Raw genomic sequence first — 19,707 nt, 5'->3', positions numbered from 1 at the left:
CACTCTCTCGCTTCCCCCCCAGTCTCTCTCTCTCTCTCTCTCTCTCTTCCAACAACAACATGCCCTCGAAAAAGCCTCGGCACTGCCGGGCACTCCAGCTAGTATAGAATAAAAAAGTAAACATCTGCTGCAAAATAGCGGAGAGAGTAATATTAATGGGGACCGTCATCTAATATCACCCACGGTAATTTCTAAGCTCCAATCCTGAACATGGCTTTAATTGTCGCAGTTTCAGACTCTCAAATTTCATATTTTAACTGGGAATCTGCAGGGATAGGGTGAATCGGGTCGGCCTGGATCACTGGATTTGGTGTACACTGCGGAGAAATCAATCACATGTATTAATGAATCCGCAGGAGTGAACATGATCAGTACAATTCCATGAAAGCTGTAAATGAAGCCGCTCATTATTGTTGGATCAATCATGTATGAGCCCAGCTGTCAGCCTTATTCCCCATGGAGGTCTGATTAAGATAATGTCATTGAGATGTTTGTGTTTTATCCACCACATTATTTACATTGGAGTCAAAGGTCCTGATGTAATGTGTATGTTCAAGTGACTGTATCTAATAGCAATGATCAACGGTGTAACCGTGTCAGTGGAGACTTATCCACTGTATAAATCAGGGTCAAATGGAATGGATCAGCTCAGAGTGCCTGTCGGAGCTGTGGATTCCATTCCAACGGAAGTCACTGCTTCTCACACAAATGGGCTATCCAGTAATCTATCAGATAGAAGGCATTTACTATCCTGTTATTGCAGCTGTTGGAGTTCCTGGTAAGCCCTGATATTTTTTGCTGTTAATTGTGTAAATCGGTGCTACCTGTACTGCTGGGCTTGGGAATGTTTCACTCACTGCCGCCTGTTCAGCTCAATCAGTGGAATGACGGATTACTCTTTCGGTATTGTAGCAGCTGCATTATAACTGTAATCGCCATTATTCATCAAACCCTGGCATTGTTGCTGGCTTTATCTCTGTACTGAATGCTTTGAAATCAGTTGTCTGGGTTAAGAGCCCGATTCAGTCAATCAGGAGCTGTTAACAGCTTCATGCTGTGAACTAACATGTCCTGGAATATTTTATCATGAATGAGATTTCAGTGATTGATAATGAGGCAGCTCACGGTCTCAGTGTTAAAAAGAGGCAGCGCAATGTCCTACCTCCCTAATAACATGGTTCAGTTTAACTGGAATTGCAATGTGTGTATTGGTTATCACTGTTAAGAAATAATATTTCACTATGTGTGTATCTGACGTCGCTTCAGAGGTCTGGTGACTGAAAATAGTTTTTTGCTGACTGCTTCACATCTCCTTCTCTGCTTCAGTCTGGATGGATTCACTGACTGACACTGGGCTCATTGTAAAATTAAACGTTTGGAGGTTATGTTGTATCAGTTTGCACTGTATCTGTCGGAATCAGGAATCCTTCTATTGAACTGGAGATTATAAGTAGCAGCGATGATGTTGGCCTATTGCTAATTGAACAATCGCGCTATCTAACGGTGTACTTTACAATTACAGGGGACGGGACTTGCATCATTATGATGTCGGTCTGGAAGAGATATTCGGTTCTGTTTATTGCATGCATAGAAATTCAATGGAGATGAACAGTTGGAGAACTAGGTGATCTGTAGAAACACTAAATTATTTTCAGAGGCTTCAGCATTGAACAAACTGACTCTGAGAATAGCATCGTTGAACATGGCGATGGTGAGCAGAATGCAGGCGTTGGATGTTAGGATTGAATCGGAAGTGAACATGAGCTTTGGCTGAGAAAGTACAGGCTGTGTGGAAAGATAGAGGAGCGATACAGAAAGAAAGAGGGAGAAGGCAAGAGGGAAGCAAATGTTAGAACGAATGTGAGAGGGCGAGTTACAATTAAAAGTAGGAGATGTGACTTGAGGGTGTTATTAGGACGTTGTCAGGTTAGCACAATTTTAACATTGCACTCGCTTCCCCTGTGTGTTTATCCGTCAGTTCCTCCGTTTGTTTTGGTGAATATTTTTTTTCCTTAGTTTATGACTTGATAATTAAACATACTTCAAGCTTATTTATAGAATAGGATCCGTGATTTAATGCATTATTAAAATAGTGGATTTTAAATGTTGTGCATCAGTTTAATTCAATAAAAAATGAGGTTGAAATAATTTGAATTTGCTGTCACTGAATGTGCAATGTAAAATTATTGACCACATTTTATACCCAACGAGCTGCTGCCTGAAACCAATAACCATCGCCATTACTGGTTGATACATTCATTGAGTTGTGGAAGTGGAATCTAGGAATTAGATTTCTTCTCACACTCTGCTGCCCTCTCTCCCTGTGAATCCAAGCCTCTCCTCTCCTGCATTGAATCCTCTGTCTCCTCATGCGTTGATTCAGTTTGTTTCCTTTTTTAAACATTCAGCTCCTGACTCCTCTGCAGCTCCTACATGTCCGTTGCCTTGTCTCCCTCCCGATCTCACTCACTGGCTCGGCCTCCAGCTGCTTCTCCCAATCCGATCCGAAGCCTCAAGCTCATTGCCACGGTTCACGGCCTTTCCCGTTTACTGCCAGCCCCTTTCAGCTCTCTTAATCTGGAGCAACAAACAAGCATTACCTCCCCCTGGCGCCAAACATTCCTGGCAGTAATTCTCTGTTCCATCCATCTGGCACCCTAATCCTGATTTAAAACATTGGGCACCCGCTCGGTAAAACCCATTCTCCCTTCCCCACCGACACTGCGCCCTCACTCGGCCCCTCCCGAGAATCCGGTGCTCACTTTATTTACTTTTGTATCGATTTCCCAAAACATTGTCGCTAATTGTTTCAAAAATTTCTCTGCCCGAAAGCGATGTCCAGGTCAATGAGTCAGTTTCCACCGTTCGATGCAGCAACAAAGCTGGAAATTTCAGCCCAGATCCTGTCAAACTGCGGCTTTGTCTCCAGGTCTGATCAGTAATTTCTCTGCTTCCTTTTCTCTCCCCTACATTTAACAAGGTGGCGATTGTGATCCTGTCCCGAGGAAAGTGCGGTCTCTCCAAATGTATCACTCACTACCTGGTGGGAATGGCAGCGGCCGATCTCCTGGTCGTTATCACTGATCCCATACTGAAGTGGATTGGTCAGTTTTATTTTCCATATTCATTCCTGTACATTATTCCCGTATGTAGTCTCAATCTTTTCCTGGGTTTTGCAACCACGTTGGTTTCTGTCTGGCTCACAGCCGCTTTCACCTTTGATCGGTTTGTGGCCATTTGTTGTGAGAAGCTGAAAACAAAATATTGCACCGAGAAAATGGCGGCTGTAGTTATCGGAACAGTGAGTGTGCTGGGCTGTTTAGAGTCTGTCCCCTGGTACTTCAGATATGAACCTTACTATATCATTGATAATGTCCCCTTGTTTTGTGTCACTAAACCGAGTTTCCATACTTCCCCCGCATGGATCGCATTTGAGTTGTTTCATTTCATTTTAAGCCCTTGTGTCCCGTTCTTTCTGATGTTGCTGCTCAATGCTCTGACGGTCAGACGTATTTTCGTCTCCAGTCGAGTCCGCATGGGACTGCGGGGCTGCAGCGATGGAGAGAATTACAAGGACCCAGAGATGGAGAACCGAAACAAATCCATCGTTTTACTCTTCAGTATAACCGGAACTTTTATATTGTTATGGGTGACATGGGTTTTTTATATCATTTACACGCGAATTGCAGATATTGGCTATTATTACTCCTACACTGACCCTCGTTTTATCACAGAACACACAGCAAAAAAGCTTCATGTTCTCAGTTACTGCACCAACACGTGTATCTATGTCCTGACCCAGAGTAAATTCAGAGAGGAGCTGAAGAACACCGTGAAATAGCCATTCCACCTAATTGTTAAACTAATTAAATCATAGAAGGAGCTGAAGACAGTGAAGCACTACAGCTGAATTCAATTTCATACTCAGTTCCCGATACTCCGCACAGGGCCGAAAGTACATTGTATATTAGCAGGACAAAGCCCTGAAATGATCTGAAATCTGATGTATTGAGGCGGGACTCGCTCTGCAGACGACACATGAATTGTTTCTCAAAAAGGCGGCACTAAAGAGCCCAGCTGGACTTCCAGTAAATGGCTGCCCTGCACCTAGAGCACAATGGACAAACCTACCAATCACAATCGGTGCTGCAGGCCTACTGTGACTGGGAAGGCTTCAAACAAATGTAGAGACAGAAGGTTATAGATATATAGATAGATAGTCAGACAGACAGATAGAGCGATAGATAGACAGGTAGCTAGAAAGACAGACACACAGAGAGACAGAGAGAAATAGAGAGAAACAGAGAGAGATGCACTTCCTCACAACGTGTGGAATCTCTCAGGACATAAGGGGGAATTTCTACCCAAAATTCATAAAAATATGCCCTGAATTCAAAAATTTGAATGACCACCAAAAACTCCCATTTCTATTAGGGTGACAGAGAAATTGCGTAACTTTAGCGGAAAACTATGTTACAGCTTGCCATAAGCAGAGGGACAACCATTAAATCTAAGAAAAGATTATATGCATATTATATGTGTGTATATTTATGTATACAGGGATACATCTGTCTAAGCACTGTATGTCTAGATATGCATTTACATGTTCAATCATACATGTTTTTCTGTGCTTTGGCAACATAAGGTGTACCTTGTCATACCAATAAAGCAATTTGAATTGAATTGAATTGAAATTGAGAGAGACAGAGAGAGACAGAGAGAGAGACAGAGAGAGACAAAGAGAATCGAAAGATAGAGAAAGGTAAAGACAGGAAAGAGAGAGTTACATAGCGAGATACATATACAAATACAGGCAGATGGAAAGTGAATACGAAAGGTAGTGAGAGCCCTAAACTGAAAGAAACCGAGCTCAAAACTAAGAGGAGTAGAGAGAGAGACAGAGTGTAAATGTAGAGAAACATAAAGGGAAAGTGCTTGCAGAGCCTTGCAAAGCAGAGAAAACTTGTTAAAGAAATTAAAAACAACAAGGGACCATTGGACATATGTGAAGAAGCAACGGGTAAGAGCGGTAGATGTTGAAATGGATAGAGAGAAAAGACAGTAAATGGAATAGATAAAAAGAGGGAGAGCGGGAGAAATTAAACTGATAGAAACACTGATGAGTGGAGAAAAATAGAAATCGTTAAATATATTGAGCAAAAAATTACACGGAGGAAAATCATAAGCAGGAAAAGCACCTGTATGTATTAAAGAACAGGAATGTATAACACAGATTAAGAGAAAGTGAGGGAGTTTGTGAGTAAGCGAATTTTGAGAGAAAATGCTAGACAAATGGAGAAAGAAAGTGAGCGAGCAGAAGGAACATTACACAGGAATAATGCAGGCACACAGGGGAAATTACAAATAGAGATACCTTGAACCTATAATTTGTTTCTGCCTTCACAGTAGAAGGCAAAAAGTACATACCGGAAATTGTGGGGAACCAAGAGTCAACTGAGAGTGAGGGACGTCAAGTGATTAATATTAGTAAAGAAAAATACTAGAGAAATTAATGGGACTAAAATGCGACACATCTCCTCTAACTGATGGCCCATCGGAACTGTCGATCGACGAGTCGAGCATCATATCCCGTTCTTACGAGGGCATCTTTCAGCATCTGTAGGTATCCATCGCGTTCTTCCTCATCTGAGCAGATCCTGTGTATTCGCAGGGCTTGTCCATTGGGGATGGCTTCTTTAACATGGTTAAGGTGGAAGCTGGAGAAGTGGAGTATCGTGAGGTTGTCCGTGGGCTTGCGGTAGAGTGAAGTGCTGAGGTGTCCGTCTTTGACGGAGATTCGTGTGTCCAAGAATGAAATCGATTCTGAGGAGTAGTGCATGGTGAGTTTGATGGTGGGATGGAACTTGTTGATGTTATCGTGTTGTCTTTTCAGTGATTCTTCGCCATGGGTCCATAGGAAGAAAATGTCATCGAAGTATCTGGTGTATAGCATTGGTTGGAGGTCCTGTGCAGCGAAGAAGTCTTGCTCGAACTTGTGCATGATGATGTTGGCATATTGGGGTGCGAACTTGGTCCCCATGGCTGTTCCGTGTGTTTGGGTAAAGAACTGTTTGTCGAAGGTGAAAACATTTTGGTCAAGGATGAAGAAGATGAGTTGTAGGATGGCGTCTGGAGATTGGCTGTTGTTGGTGTTGAGTACTGAGGCTGTTGCTGCGATGCCGTCATCGTGGGGGATACTGGTGTAGAGTGCCGAGACGTCCATCGTTGCGAGGAGTGTTCCTGGTTCAACTGGTCCGTGGGTGCTGAGTTTCTGTAAGAAGTCTGTAGTGTCGCGACAGAAGCTGGGGGTTCCCTGTACAATGGGTTTCAGGATGCCCTCAACGTATCCAGAGAGGTTCTCACACAGGGCTCTGTTGCCTGATACGATAGGGCGTCCGGGTATGTTGGCTTTGTGTATATTTGGGAGGCAGTAGAAGTCTCCCACGCGAGGAGTACATGGGATGAGAGCGCGTAGGATGCTTTGAAGGTCTGGATTGAAGGTCTGGATCAGTCTGTTGAGTTGGCGGGTGTGTTCTTTCGTTGGACCTGCGTGTAACTCTCTGTAATGTTCCTGGTTGTCCAGTTGTCGGTATGCTTCTTTGCAATAGTCCGTTCTGTTCTGTATGACGATGGCTCCTCCTTTGTCAGCTGGTTTGGTGACGATGTTGTGGTTGCTGTTGCGTTGTGCTCGGGTGACATTCTGGACTGTCTTGTGAGTGCGGCTGATGAATCTGGCGTTGATGCATCTCCTGACAGCTTGAGCATACATGTCAAGCTTAGGGCAGCGACCCTCTGGAGGGGCCCAATTTCACTCTTTCTTCTTCAGTTGCTGCACTGCGGATCCCTCTGTCTGCTGTTCCGGATCATTGATTGTCTCATTGGGTTCGCTGCTGACATCTTGGGATTTGTGGAAGAATTCCCGGAGCCTCATTCTCCTGATGAATTCCTCTGTGTCTGCCGCGAGACCGATGGGGTCCATTTTGGTGGTGGGGCAGAAATTGAGCCATCGGCTGAGAACTTCAATTTCGTCTGGTTGAAGGGTGTGGTCGGACAGGTTGACGATGGACTTCCCTGTGGTTTCAACCGTGGTACCGTGGGAGGTTTGGTTGCTGCTGGTGATGCCACGTTTCTCAAGCTTCCTGTTTTTGGTGCGCATCCAGACTCGAGTCATCGTTGGCGTGTTCTCTCTACACAGATGCGGCCGGACCTGCTGTGATTTCCAGCAAAAAATGTTTATTGTCCTTTTTTTAATTTTTCACACAGACCCCAGCATCTGCAACATTTGACCCCTTGTGATCCCACCTCATTGTTCTTTGATGTAATGTTTTCCTGACTGACCTGTTTGGACACCATCAACACTATTGATTGCTGTGATTAGCTCTCTGCCGAGGTGTGATAAATGGCAGTTAGAAATATTACCTGTGAACATCTGACATTATTCTCTGACTATATAAGCTGTGTCTTTATGCATCTCTCCAATTCACCTGATGAAACAGCAGCGCTGCGAAGGCTTGTGACTTCAAATAAAGCTGTTGGACTATAACCTGGTGTTGGGTGACTTCTTACATTTATTATTTAGGACATGGTAACATGGCACCTGGAAAATCACAATGTGATTAGGCAGCGTTAGCGCGATTTTAGGAAAGTGAAATCGTGTTTGACTAAACATTTAGGGTTTTTCTGTGTGCAACAAAAGTGTAGATTAGGAGGTCTCAGTGGATCTATGTTGTGGCTAAATAAAAGTAATTAAATCCTCATACTGGTCTGTAAATGGTAATTAGCCAAGCAGTTTATTGAAAACACAAAATTATTCAACAGAACAATACAAGCAGTTTGCGAAGGTACGTACAGGCTGATCCGGGAGAACCACTTAGAGCTCCCATAGCTCGTATGTGGCTGTCTCCCCGATTGTCTTTGGTCTCCGCTATTTAAGCATACAAATGCCGTGGCAGGCTCGCGCATAATCCGTTACACTTTATAATTGGCTTAATGCCCGTGTGCACAGTTGCTAATCAGCTAATTACCTATCTCACGTCACACAACCTTTCGCCTATATTTATTGTCACATGATCTTTATGACCTCACATGTTATTGTACTTTTGTGACCTTTACTATTACCACATGCCTGCATTTCTGTCTTGCCGTGCCCCGTGTGGTTTTATTATCTCTAGGTTCCATAGTTTGTGGTTAGTGCTTCTGCACCTGTTTTATCTAATCTTGCAAAAGCATCAAGACCTTGCGGTTAACATGTCTGAACTGTCTCTGCTTTTGTCTTGTGTGCAAGCTGCATTTTTAACCCCTTAATTCCTGAAGGGTGCCAATGCTTCACTTCTGAGCCATCTGTAAAGCCTCTTTACTTCTGGCTGTTGTTGCCAGGCAGAAATGCCTTGACTACTTATTCTTACCCATGAAGCTATGCTTCTACAAAGTGTAATTTCTAAAAATCCACTTCAAACCCCCCTTTGGTCCTTGGCTGCCCCAGCCCATGAGACCACACTGAACTAAATTATACCAATTCGTTCCGCCCCCCTCTTCGGTGATCGGCCGATGGGTGAGGGAGGAATAGGTGTCTGGTGTCATTGGTCAAATTTCAGTGACCCTCCGGCTCTTCCTTTCCTCAAGTACTTTTCCTATCTGTTGGGCACGGCGTCTTGCCCAACGTCTTCTGCAGGAGGAGCAAAGCAGAGGTGCAAACCGTGGAACTAAGACTAATTGGACTGCCACCGCTACATGTGATATGATCCGTATCCAGGGGTGTACACTCACATTTATTCCCCTATTCCAGAGCATATTATACCAAGGGGGTTCTGCTAAAGTTTTATCAATGCCCAGACCCTGTTTTTTTAGGTCTTGTTCTATTTTGTGATGATGCTTTATCATCTCCCTTGTTTCTTTCTGTACTTTCTACCACTTTTCTTGTTCCCATAAGTTAGGGATAGCTTTTGGTTCTGGTATAACATAATTTTCCAGTTTTTCATCAAGCTTAATATTGTTAAGGGAGAGACTTTTCTTTTTTTGCGGTCTGGGTGGGTGTATATATTGATGCCCCACCCACATAGGTACCTTTGGGTGCAAACAAATGGTTGGCTGGGAAATGGGACAGGTCAATTCGCGGTATTCATACTTTTGTTCAGTAGTTGTGACACAAACGGTCCCAGTGTCGCCCAGTGCTACCCTTATTCGTTGAATCCACCTCGGTGTATTTCAAGGGTGCAACAGTGGTTTTGCTAAACCCACACTCTGCTGTGTCTCCCTGGGTGGGGGTGGGTGGGTGTGCGCATACCCATGTCTTCCTCTTGTGGTGGCACCCTTCCCTTCCCACCCCCTTAAGTTTCCATTCTTCTGGTCATTATCTTCATCCATTTCACAAATTGCCTTTGTAGGGACATCATAATATTTCACCCAACTCTCCCTTCGTATCTCTCCTATATTAATCACATTAGGCAGGGACTTTCCCTCTTCTGGGTGTTGTGGGATGGTCAATCCAAAGCCATGGTGTCAGACAATTGCCTGCCCTATATGCTTGTCCCATTTTACGCCCTTTACATAGGCTTTTATTTGTGTCAATCCAGGGTTCCAGATCCTTATTAGTAATTCAGTCAGGGATCTGTCCATTATTTATTTGTTTCATGTTATGCTGAGCATTCGACAATAGCCATGATCCACACATGGTGCATACCAATTACTTATGGGTTTGTTGTAATGCATTGCTGATCCGATCAATAATTGTCTTAATTGTTTTTGAATGTGGGGCTACTATCTCATCCATCCCCAACAATTGTTTTGCCGTTTGTTCGCCTGCTAGTGCCGTTTGTTTGCTGTTTCCAGTGGCTTGTTTTAATAACTTCTCTATTTTTGTTTGTAAGTCTTCTACTCCTTCACTTACTCCTTCTATATCAGAACTATTAGCTGTCGCTAACCCAGCCGCATACCCTGCTCCAGCCATTTCCAATATTCCCCTTTTCTTACAACTTTGTAAGATAGATTTTCCCTTTGGCCCTCTAATTGTTTTACACACAGGGAGTTCCATAATTGTTTTGTGTGGTATTACACATCGCGGGCATTTCAAAAGTACTCATATTAATGGCAAGTTAAACAACTCTATGTGTTACACTAAAATACACCTCATCTTGTGTTTTTCTTATAACCAATCCCCCTTTGGCTCCGTCTTCCATCGTTGGGCAAGTTAATTTGGTGGTATTTGGAGTACATTGACACAGAGTCCGATTGGTGCATTAAGTTACTGCGGGCAAGGCATTCAAATATGGTTTACTGCTCTCGACAGCATCGATTCCTTACCCCGTGTCAGAGCTCGCATTGTAAATTCCGTTGCACGTACCATCAGTGCCGTTACGTGGTTCGGTTTGGTTGCAGCATGTGCATCAAAATGTTTTACATATATTCTGCTTGTTACAGGTGATTTTTTATTTAGCCACACGATCCTGATGAGGGTAAAAGCGAGGATCCACCTCAACCTTTTATATTAAAGTTCCTGCAAAATATGAAGTGGCTGGTCGTCACTAGTCTTATTAAAGTCATCCCTTTCTTAGTAATTCCACCACAAGATGTGGTGGCAGTTCTTCCATCTGCCATCTACAATGGCGCTTCCATATGTATCAAAAGACGTATACTATCGCGATTATTATTAATTTAATGAGTACCCCTCCTAGGCAAGCGAGCCACAGTTCTTGTTCCCAGACCTGGTACCGCCTCCTCCCAGCCTCACTCTCCTCATTTGCTATCACCTCTGGCTGACCCATTTTTAGTGTGTTATTGCAGGTTCCTTTTCCTTCCCATTCCTGTATCGTTGTAACTGTGACAAGTGTTTCCATCGCCCGACTCCATTCATATCCACACAGGCACACGTGTCACCACTGATCAGTATTTTGTATGGTCCTGACCACTGCGGCGCAAATCCAGTCCACCCCGGTAATCCCATAACCATTACCTTTTCCCCCACTTGGGGAAGATCTGTCGGGAACTTTACTTCCTCTTGCCCATCTCTACCTGACTGTCGTTCTCTTACTTCCTATCTCATATCCTTAATTTGTTTGCTTAATTCCATAACCTATCTTTTTATTTGATCCCGTGGTGGGCCCACCTCGGACCTTCCTGTAATTATACCTTCAGGCAGAAGCATTGCCCGACCAGTCATAAGTTCATACAGAGTTAATCCTGTTGTCCGGTTAGGGGTTGCCGTTTGCCTCATCAGAATAGCAGGTAATAGTTCAGCCCAAGCCTGTCCAGTTTCTTGCATGGCTTTTGACAGGGCTGTCTTTATTGTCCGATGATGCGCTATCAATTACTCATAAAAGACTGAGAGTTAAGAGAGTAACTAAAGGCTTTTATTAGCAAAGAACAGAGCATGCCTCTCGTGGTTGACTGGGTTCCAAGAAGGCAGGGGGCTGCAGGTCAATCACCTTTATACCTGGGCCTGTGGGTGGAGACAGCCAAGACATGTTGAGGCATGCATAGGTACATAAGTGTGTAACAACAACAACAACAACAATAACAGTGGTTTACCACGTTCACCCCTTGTTTAAAATTGAGCCCGGCGGGGTGAAGTGTACTAAAGGTTCGTGTAAGTAAGTCTATCAGGTGGCCTTGTATGCGGTCCTGATCGTCGTGGTGGCGGCGGTGATGGTGCAGCATCCAACGTTGAATCTGGCGTCTCATTGAGTGGTTGGGTGGTCAATGACGGGTCCTGGGGCTGCGGCATGCCGTCTAGCGGGGTTGGGTTGTGGGTAGTGGTGGATGGCAATGGTAGTGCTTCAGGGGCACCCAAAGGTGCTAGATCTCGTGTGGGGGCTGTGTCCTCCCGCCCGTCCGGGTACGCTACGTAAGCATACTGGGGGTAGGCGTGGGTAGTGGTGGGTGGTGAGGGAGGTGTTTCAGGAGCACCCGAAGGTGCGAGGTCTCATATGGAGACTGTGTCCTCCCACCCGTCCGGGTACACCACGTAAGCATACTGAGGGTTGGCATGGAGGAGGCTCACCCTCTCGACCAAGGGGTCCGTCTTATGGGACCTCACGTGCTTCCGCAGTAGGACGGGTCCTGGAGAAGTCAGCCATGTCGGTAACGAGATCCCCGATGTGGACTTCCTGGGGAAGGAGAACATTCTCTCGTGAGGGGTAGCATTGGTGGCTGGACAGACCAGTGACCGAATGGAATGGAGCGCCGCAGGGAGGATTTCTTGCCAGCGAGAGGTCGGAAGGCCCTTAGATTTCAAGTTTAAAAGGACTGCCTTCCAGACCATCGCATTCTCCCTTTCCACCTGACCATTCCCCCGGGGGTTGTAGCTGGTGGTCCTGCTTGTAGCGATACCTCTCGAGAGCAGGTACTGCCGGAGTTCGTCGCTCATAAAGGATAAGCCCCTGTCGCTATGAATATAGCTAGGGAAACCGAACAAGGCGAAGAGGTCATTCAGACATTTAATGACCGTGGTACTGGTCATGTCTGAGCAAGGGAAGGCAAACGGGAAACGGGAGTACTCATCAATTATGTTGAGGAAGTACACATTGCGGTCGGAGGAGGGGAGGGGCCCTTTAAAATCGACGCTCAGCCATTCAAAGGGGCGCGTGGCTTTGATTAGGCTTGCTCTGTCTGGCCTATAAAAATGCGGTTTGCACTCGGCATAGATTTGGCAGTTCCTGGTCATGGTTCTGACCTCCTCGATGGAGTAGGGCAGGTTACGGGATTTGATGAAGTGAAAAAACCTGGTGACCCCCGGGTGGCAGAGGTCATTGTGGAGGGTCTTCAGTCTATCGACCTGCGCGTTGGTGCATGTACCACATGATAGGGCATCTGGGGGCTCATTGAGTTTCCCGGGCCGGTACAAGACATCATAATTGTAGGTGGAGAGTTCGATTCTCCACCTCAAGATCTTGTCATTCTTGATTTTGCCCCTCTGCTTATTATTAAACATAAAAGCTACTGAACGCTGGTCAGTGAGCAGGGTAAATCGTTTTCCGGCCAGGTAATGCCTCCAATGTCGCACAGCTTCCACAATGGCCTGGGCCTCCTTTTCGACAGAGGAGTGTCGAATCTCAGGGCCCTGGAGGTTCCTTGAGAAAAAGGCCACGGGTCTCCCCGCCTGGTTAAGGGTTGCAGCTAGGGCAAAGTCGGATGCGTCGCTCTCCACTTGGAAAGGGATGGACTCATCCACTGCGTGCATTGTGGCCTTCGCAATATCTCCTTTTATGAGAGTGAAGGCTGCACAGGCCTCTGCTGTCAGGCGGAAGGAGGTGGACTTGATGAGGAGTCTGGCTTTGTCCGCATAGTTGGGCACCCACTGAGCATAGTACGAGAAAAACCCTAGGCATCTCTTCAGTGCTTTTTGGCAGTGGGGGAGGGGGAGCTCCATAAGGGGGCGCATCCTGTCGGGGTCGGGGCCGATGAATCCGTTCTCCACTACACAGCCAAGAATGGCAAGGTGCTTGGTACGAAACATACATTTGTCCTTGTTGTATGTTAGGTTCAGCCGCTGGGCCGTACGGAGGAATTTCTCTAGATTAACATCATGGTCCTGCTGGTCGTGGCCGCAGATGGTGACGTTGTCTAGATAGGGGAAAGTGGCCTGGAGCGTGTTCTGGTCGACCATCCGGTCCATCTCCCGTTGGAAGACTGAAACCCCGTTGGTGACGCCGAAGGGAACTCTGAGGAAGTGGTAGAGACTACCGTGAGCTTCAAAAGCTGTGTACTGGCGGTCCTCAGCCCTGATGGGGAGCTGGTGGTATGCCGACTTCAGATCAATTGTCGAGAACACCCGGTATTGTGCTACCTGATTGACCATGTCAGATATGCGGGGGAGTGGGTATGCATCTAGCTGGGTGTAGCGATTGATCGTCTGGCTGTAGTCAATAACTAGGCACTGTTTTTCGCCAGTCTTCACTACCACCACTTGTGCTCGCCATGGGCTGGTGCTACTTTCAATAATCCCTTCTTCAGGAGTCTTGCTCCCTCGGATTTAATGAAGCTCCTATCCCCGGCACTGTAACGCCTGCTTTTGGTAGCGATGGGATTACAGTCGCGGGTGAGGTTAGCGAACAAGGAGGGGGGTGGAGAGGCTGCAAATGGTGCACGGCGGGTGGTTTAAAAGCTGCTGGCTGCAGACTGTGAGAGGGGGGAGGGGTCCGTCGTATGCTAATGTGACACTCTTAAGGTTGCACTGAAAATCCAACCCCAGTAGAACGGCAGCGCAAAGATGGGGCAGGACCAGGAGTTTAAAATTTTTGTATTCTGTGCCCCTTACTGAAAGGGTCACTACACAGTAGCCACCGATGTCCACTGACTGGGCTTTGGAAGCCAAAGAGATCCGATGTCACGTCGGCAGTACCAAGAGAGAGTAACTGCGCACCGTGTCGGGGTGGATAAAGCTTTCCGTGCTCCCGCTGTCAAAAAGGCAGGTAGTGGCGCGGCCTTAATGTCCATCATGGACCTGGACAGTTGATGAGGGAGAGATTGGTCCAGCGTCACGGAGGCCAGCGTATGGTCGAGCGAGTCGATGTGGTTGTCAGATGAGGCGCTGGTTGAGTCCGGGTCCCCCGTGGTTGAAGTTGGAGACGTCCGAGATGGCGGACAAAATGGCGGCGCCCATGGTCCCGATCCTCATGCGGCTGGGGGAGCCCAAGATGGCAGACAAGATGGCTGCCCCCACGGTTTGCACGCAGCGCTGCTGGCGTTAGCGGTTTTACCTTTGCAGACGCTGACATGGTGTCCTTTCTTCCCGCAGCCAGAGCAGGTAGCGTTTCTCGCCGGGCAGCGTGCTCTGGGGTGTTTTGCCTGGCCACAAAAATAACATTTCTGTGCCTTGGACGTCGCAGCAGCTGTTGAAGGTGGCGGTCCCATGACCCAAGGTTGCGGCGTCCACGTTGCGGAGCGGTTAGGGGAGAAGGCGTCCATATTCCTGTGGGCCGCGTCGAGCGAGAGCACGAGGGACGCTGCCTTTCTCAGGTCCATTTCTCCCTTTACCAACAGTCTCTGCCGGGAGTAGTCGGACCTTAGACCCGCAACGAAAGCATCTCGGATCAGTCCCTCCGTGTCTGCTGCGGCTGATGCTTCTTTGCAATCGCAGTCTCGGCCGAGTATCCGTAGTGCCCGTAGGAAGGCCTCCACCGATTCCCCGGGCTGCTGTCTGCGGGATCTTAAGAGGTGCCGGGCATAGACCGTATTTACCGGGCGTGCATATTGCCCTTTTAGCAGACCGATAGCCGCCGCGTAGGTCGTCGCGTCCTGGATTATTGTATAAACTTGGTGGCTCACCTTTGAGGCCAGGATTTCCAACTTGTTTTCGTCCAGGGTCACAGTTGAGGCTTGCAGGTAGGCCTCGAAGCAACACAGCCAATGCGCGAATTTGGTAGCCGAACCCGCTTCTTGGGGGTCTAGGTCCAGGCATGTTGGTCTGAGGGCTTGCAGCAGCTCCTGTTGCTCAGCGTTTGGTGCAGCAGCCTGCTGTTCAGCGTTTGGTGCAGCAGCCTGCTGTTCCGCGTTTGGTGCAGCAGCCTGCTGTTCAGCAAATGTCAACATTTTGTTTTTGCTAATAAAATTGATGCGCTATCAATTACTCATAAAAGACTGAGAGTTAAGAGAGTAACTAAAGGCTTTTATTAGCAAAGAACAGAGCATGCCTCTCGTGGTTGCCTGGGTTCCAAGAAGGCAGGGGGCTGCAGGTCAATCACCTTTATACCTGGGCCTGTGGGTGGAGCCAGCCGAGACATGTTGAGGCATGCATAGGTACAACAGTGTGTAACAACAACAACAACAACAACAACAACAATAACAGTGGTTTACCACATCCGATTCATCCGTTCCACCATTCCCGAACTCTGCGGGTGGTAGGGGATGTGAAATTATTGTTTCATGACCAATATAGTGCATAGTACTTTCATCACTGGCCCAGTGAAGTGGGTTCCCTGATCGGAGTCTATTTGAGTGGGGATGCCCCAGCGGGGAATCACCTCCTCGGCTAAGATTCGGGCTACAGTGTTTGCAGTGCAGTTTCGGGTGGTAAATGCTTCCACCCACCGGGTGAACAAATCTATTATCACTAAACAATATTTTCTTCCTTGTCAGTTTGGCAGTGGCCCCGTAAAATAAATTTGCATATTCTCCCATGGCCCTCGCGGCCGTGGTTGATGAGCCATTCTTATTTTAATGGCCTTTCCTGGATTATGTTGGGCACATGTAATGCATTGCTGATAATATTTAGCAATGTCTCGTCCCAAGCCCAGCCACCGCCAATCCCTTGATACGTTACTGATCATGGCATTCCGCCCTGCATGTAATTACATGAGCGTTTTCCCTATAGCTGTGGGGGCTGCCACCCTTCCCTCTTTTCTCCATATGGAGTCCTGCGCTGGCACAGCTCCTTGCCATTCCCATTCTTTCTTCTGCACGTCCCTTACATCCCTGTGCAATTTTATTATATTAATGTCCTCCTTAGTTATTATACTACTTACGGTTTCTTCCCTGGCATCTGTTTTATTAACATATAATTAACCCCCAATTGGGTTGGGATTCTCCTAATAAACCTTGTATGTTCGCTTTGAATCGGTCATACGCAATTTGTCAGACATCCTGAGCTGCATTATTCGGGGGCACCATGTCCCGTGTTTTGCTTCATCTGGAAGGGTGTTCCACATGTCTCGGGGACATTTAGCCTGAATGAGTTGATGGACATCTCGTTCATATATATCGTGGATATGATAAATTTCCTGTAAATGTTTCCAAAATTCAATATTGTAACTTCGGTTCTTCAGGGTGCGCAGAGATTTCAAGATGTCCTGTTTTTCTAGGGAACTGAGTATTTTATATCTCTGCTTATTATTCCCTACCAGTGCTCCTTGTGTCACCGTCAAAGGTGCAGTGGAGTGGAATTCTTCCTCTTCACTCTAATTATCATCCTCCCCTTCCTCTGTTTTATTATACGGGGGAGGTGGTGGAGCAGTAGGTATAAATGATCGGGGGCCAAAGAGTCTTTTTCGCTCCGACATTCCTGAATTTCTCTCATTTTTTAAATTTCTTCTCTGGCGGTTTTTAGTTCCTCCATTTTTGGTTTTAATTTGAGGGTATACTGTAAATGATGTCGTAGTATTATTACACAGGCCTTTTGGGTGTGTTTATTTTTCTCTTTTTGCCACCAAGTCTTTTGAACGACGGGATCCTGACTTGGATCCCATCCGTCTCTTAACCATCCGGTCGTCTGCATAGAATAGAAACATAGATGATAGGAGCAGGAGTAGGCCATTCGGCCCCTCGTGCCCGCTCCGCCATTCAATGCGATCATGGCTGACCATCCAAATTCAGTACCCGGTCCCTGCTTTCTCCCCATACCCCTTGATCCCATTAGCCTTAAGAAATATATCCAACTCCTTCTTGATTATATTTAATGTATTGGCCTCTACTGCCTTCTGTGGTAGAGAATTCCACAGGTTCACCACTGTCTGGGTGAAGAAATTCCTCCTCATTTCTGTCCTAAATGGCCTACCCCTTATCCTTAGACAGTGACCCCTGGTTCTGGACTCACCGACCATCGGGAACATCCTTCCTGCATCTAGTCTGTCCAGTCCTGTCAGAATTTTATAAGTTTCAATGAAATCCCCTCAAATTCTTCTAAACTCCAGTGAGTACAAGCCCAGTCGACCCAATGTCTCCTCATACGTCATTCCTGCCATCCCAGGTATCAGTCTGGTGAATCTTCGCTGAACTCCTTCCATGGCAAGAACATCCTTCCTCAGATAAGGCGACCAAAGCTCCACACAATACTCAAGATGTGGTCTCAGCAAGGCCCTGTATAACTGCAGCAAGACATCCTTGTTCCTGTATTCAAACCCTCTCACTACGAACGGCAACATGCCATTTGCCTTCATAACCGCCTGCTGCACCTGCATGCTTACCTTCAGCGACTGGTGCACAAGGACACCCAGGTTTCGTTGAATTTCCCCTTCTCCCAAACTATTGCCATTCAGATAATAATCTGCCTTCCTGTTTCTGCCACCAAAGTGGATAACCTCGAATTTATCCACGTTAAATTGCATCTGCCATGCTTTTGCCCAATCACCCAACCTGTCCAAATCATCCTGGAGTTTCTCGGCATTCTCCTCACAGCACACACGCCCAACCAGCTTTGTGTCGTCTGCAAATTTGGAGATATTACATCTAGTTCCCTTGTCTAGATCATTAATATATATTTGTGAGTAGCTGAGGCCCAAGGACCGATCCCTGCGGTACCCCACTAGTCACTGCCTGTCACTCGGAAAAAGACCCATTTATTCCAACGCTTTGCTTTCTGTCTGCCAACCAGTTCTCTATCCAAATCAATACCTTGCCCCCAATCCCATGTGCCTTAACTATACACTCTAATCTCTTATGCAGGACCTTATTGAAAGCCTTCTGAAAGTCCAAATACACCACATTCACTGGTTCTCCCTTATCTATTTTACCAGTTACATCCTCAAAAAATTCCAGTAGATTAGTCAAGCACGCTTTTCCTTTTGTAAATCCAAGTTGACTTTTCCGACCCTGAATCTAGTAAGGGTTACTTCTGCACCTCAATCTAATTCTTTCCCCGACGCCATTTGTGGCCTATCCTTCCTGGCATTATATACAACTTCTACTTGAGTCCATATCCCTTCGGCCTCTCCATGCTACTTAAATCCTATCCCAAAATGTATCTAAACAATAAACCACTTCTTACCTAATAATGACTCAATGTCAAAATTCGCACAATTTATCTCTTAGTCTGACCGTCTTATATTGCAATGACAATGTCCCATCCAATACTAATGTTGATGCGTAATATATCAAGATCATACTTACTACACGTCCAAACATGTCCATTTACCGCTTTACAGACCCGTCACCATTCGGATACTCTTTCCCCAAACAGACGGGTGACCTCCTGGATCACGTAATTTCCGGGTGGTGTTCGAAATCTACTCACCCCCTTGTGTCCTTTTGGCCATTGTCCATCTACATTCCAAAGTATGCTGCCGACTACGCCAAAATGTATTGGCGAAATAAAATTAATTAAATCCGCACACTAGTCTGTAAATGGTAATATAGTCAAGCAGTTTATTTAAAACACAAAATTATTCAACATTACAATACTAACAATCTGCGAAGGTACCTATAGGCTGATCAGGGAGAACAGCTTAGAGCTCCCGGAGCTCGTACCTGGTTGTCTCCCTGATTGTTTTTGTTCTCCAGTATTTAAGCATACAAATGCCGCGGCAGGCTCGTGCATAATCCATTAATTGGCTTAAAGCCTGCATGCATATTTGCTAATTGGCTAATTCCCTCTCTCACATCACGCAATCTTTCACCTATAATTATTGACACATGATCACCTGTTGTTTTATTTCGTGACCTTTAGTAAAACCACATGTCTGCATTTCTGTCTGACTGTGCCCCGTGTGGTTTTACTTAACACTTGGTTCCATTGTTTGTGTTTGGCACTTCTGCACCTGTTTTATCTAATCTTGCAAAAGCATCAAGACCTTGTGGTTAACATGTCTGAACTGTCTCCGCTGTTGTCTCGTGTACCAGCTGCATTGTAAACCCCTTAATTCCTGAAGGTTACCAATGCTTCGCTTCTGAGCCATATGAAAAGCCTCTTTATTTCTGGCGGTTGTTGCCAGGCAGAAATGCCTTGACGACTTATTCTTACCCATAAAGCTGTGCTTCTACTAAGGTGGATTTCTAAAATTC

At 46.2% G+C, this 19,707-nt stretch overlaps 1 pseudogene; it reads left to right on the top strand.

Moving 5' to 3' along the window:
- The first annotated feature begins 708 nt into the window (after positions 1-708).
- LOC147087523 (putative G protein-coupled receptor 139) lies at positions 709-3,877 on the top strand (annotated as a pseudogene).
- Positions 3,878-19,707: the final 15,830 nt, after the last annotated feature.

Source organism: Somniosus microcephalus, unplaced genomic scaffold (genome assembly GCF_052327205.1).
Source record: "Somniosus microcephalus isolate GS21.2 unplaced genomic scaffold, FLI_Smic_1.0 unresolved_chr5, whole genome shotgun sequence".
Lineage (NCBI taxonomy): Eukaryota > Metazoa > Chordata > Chondrichthyes > Squaliformes > Somniosidae > Somniosus > Somniosus microcephalus.
This window is presented reverse-complemented; position numbering and strand designations above follow the sequence as displayed.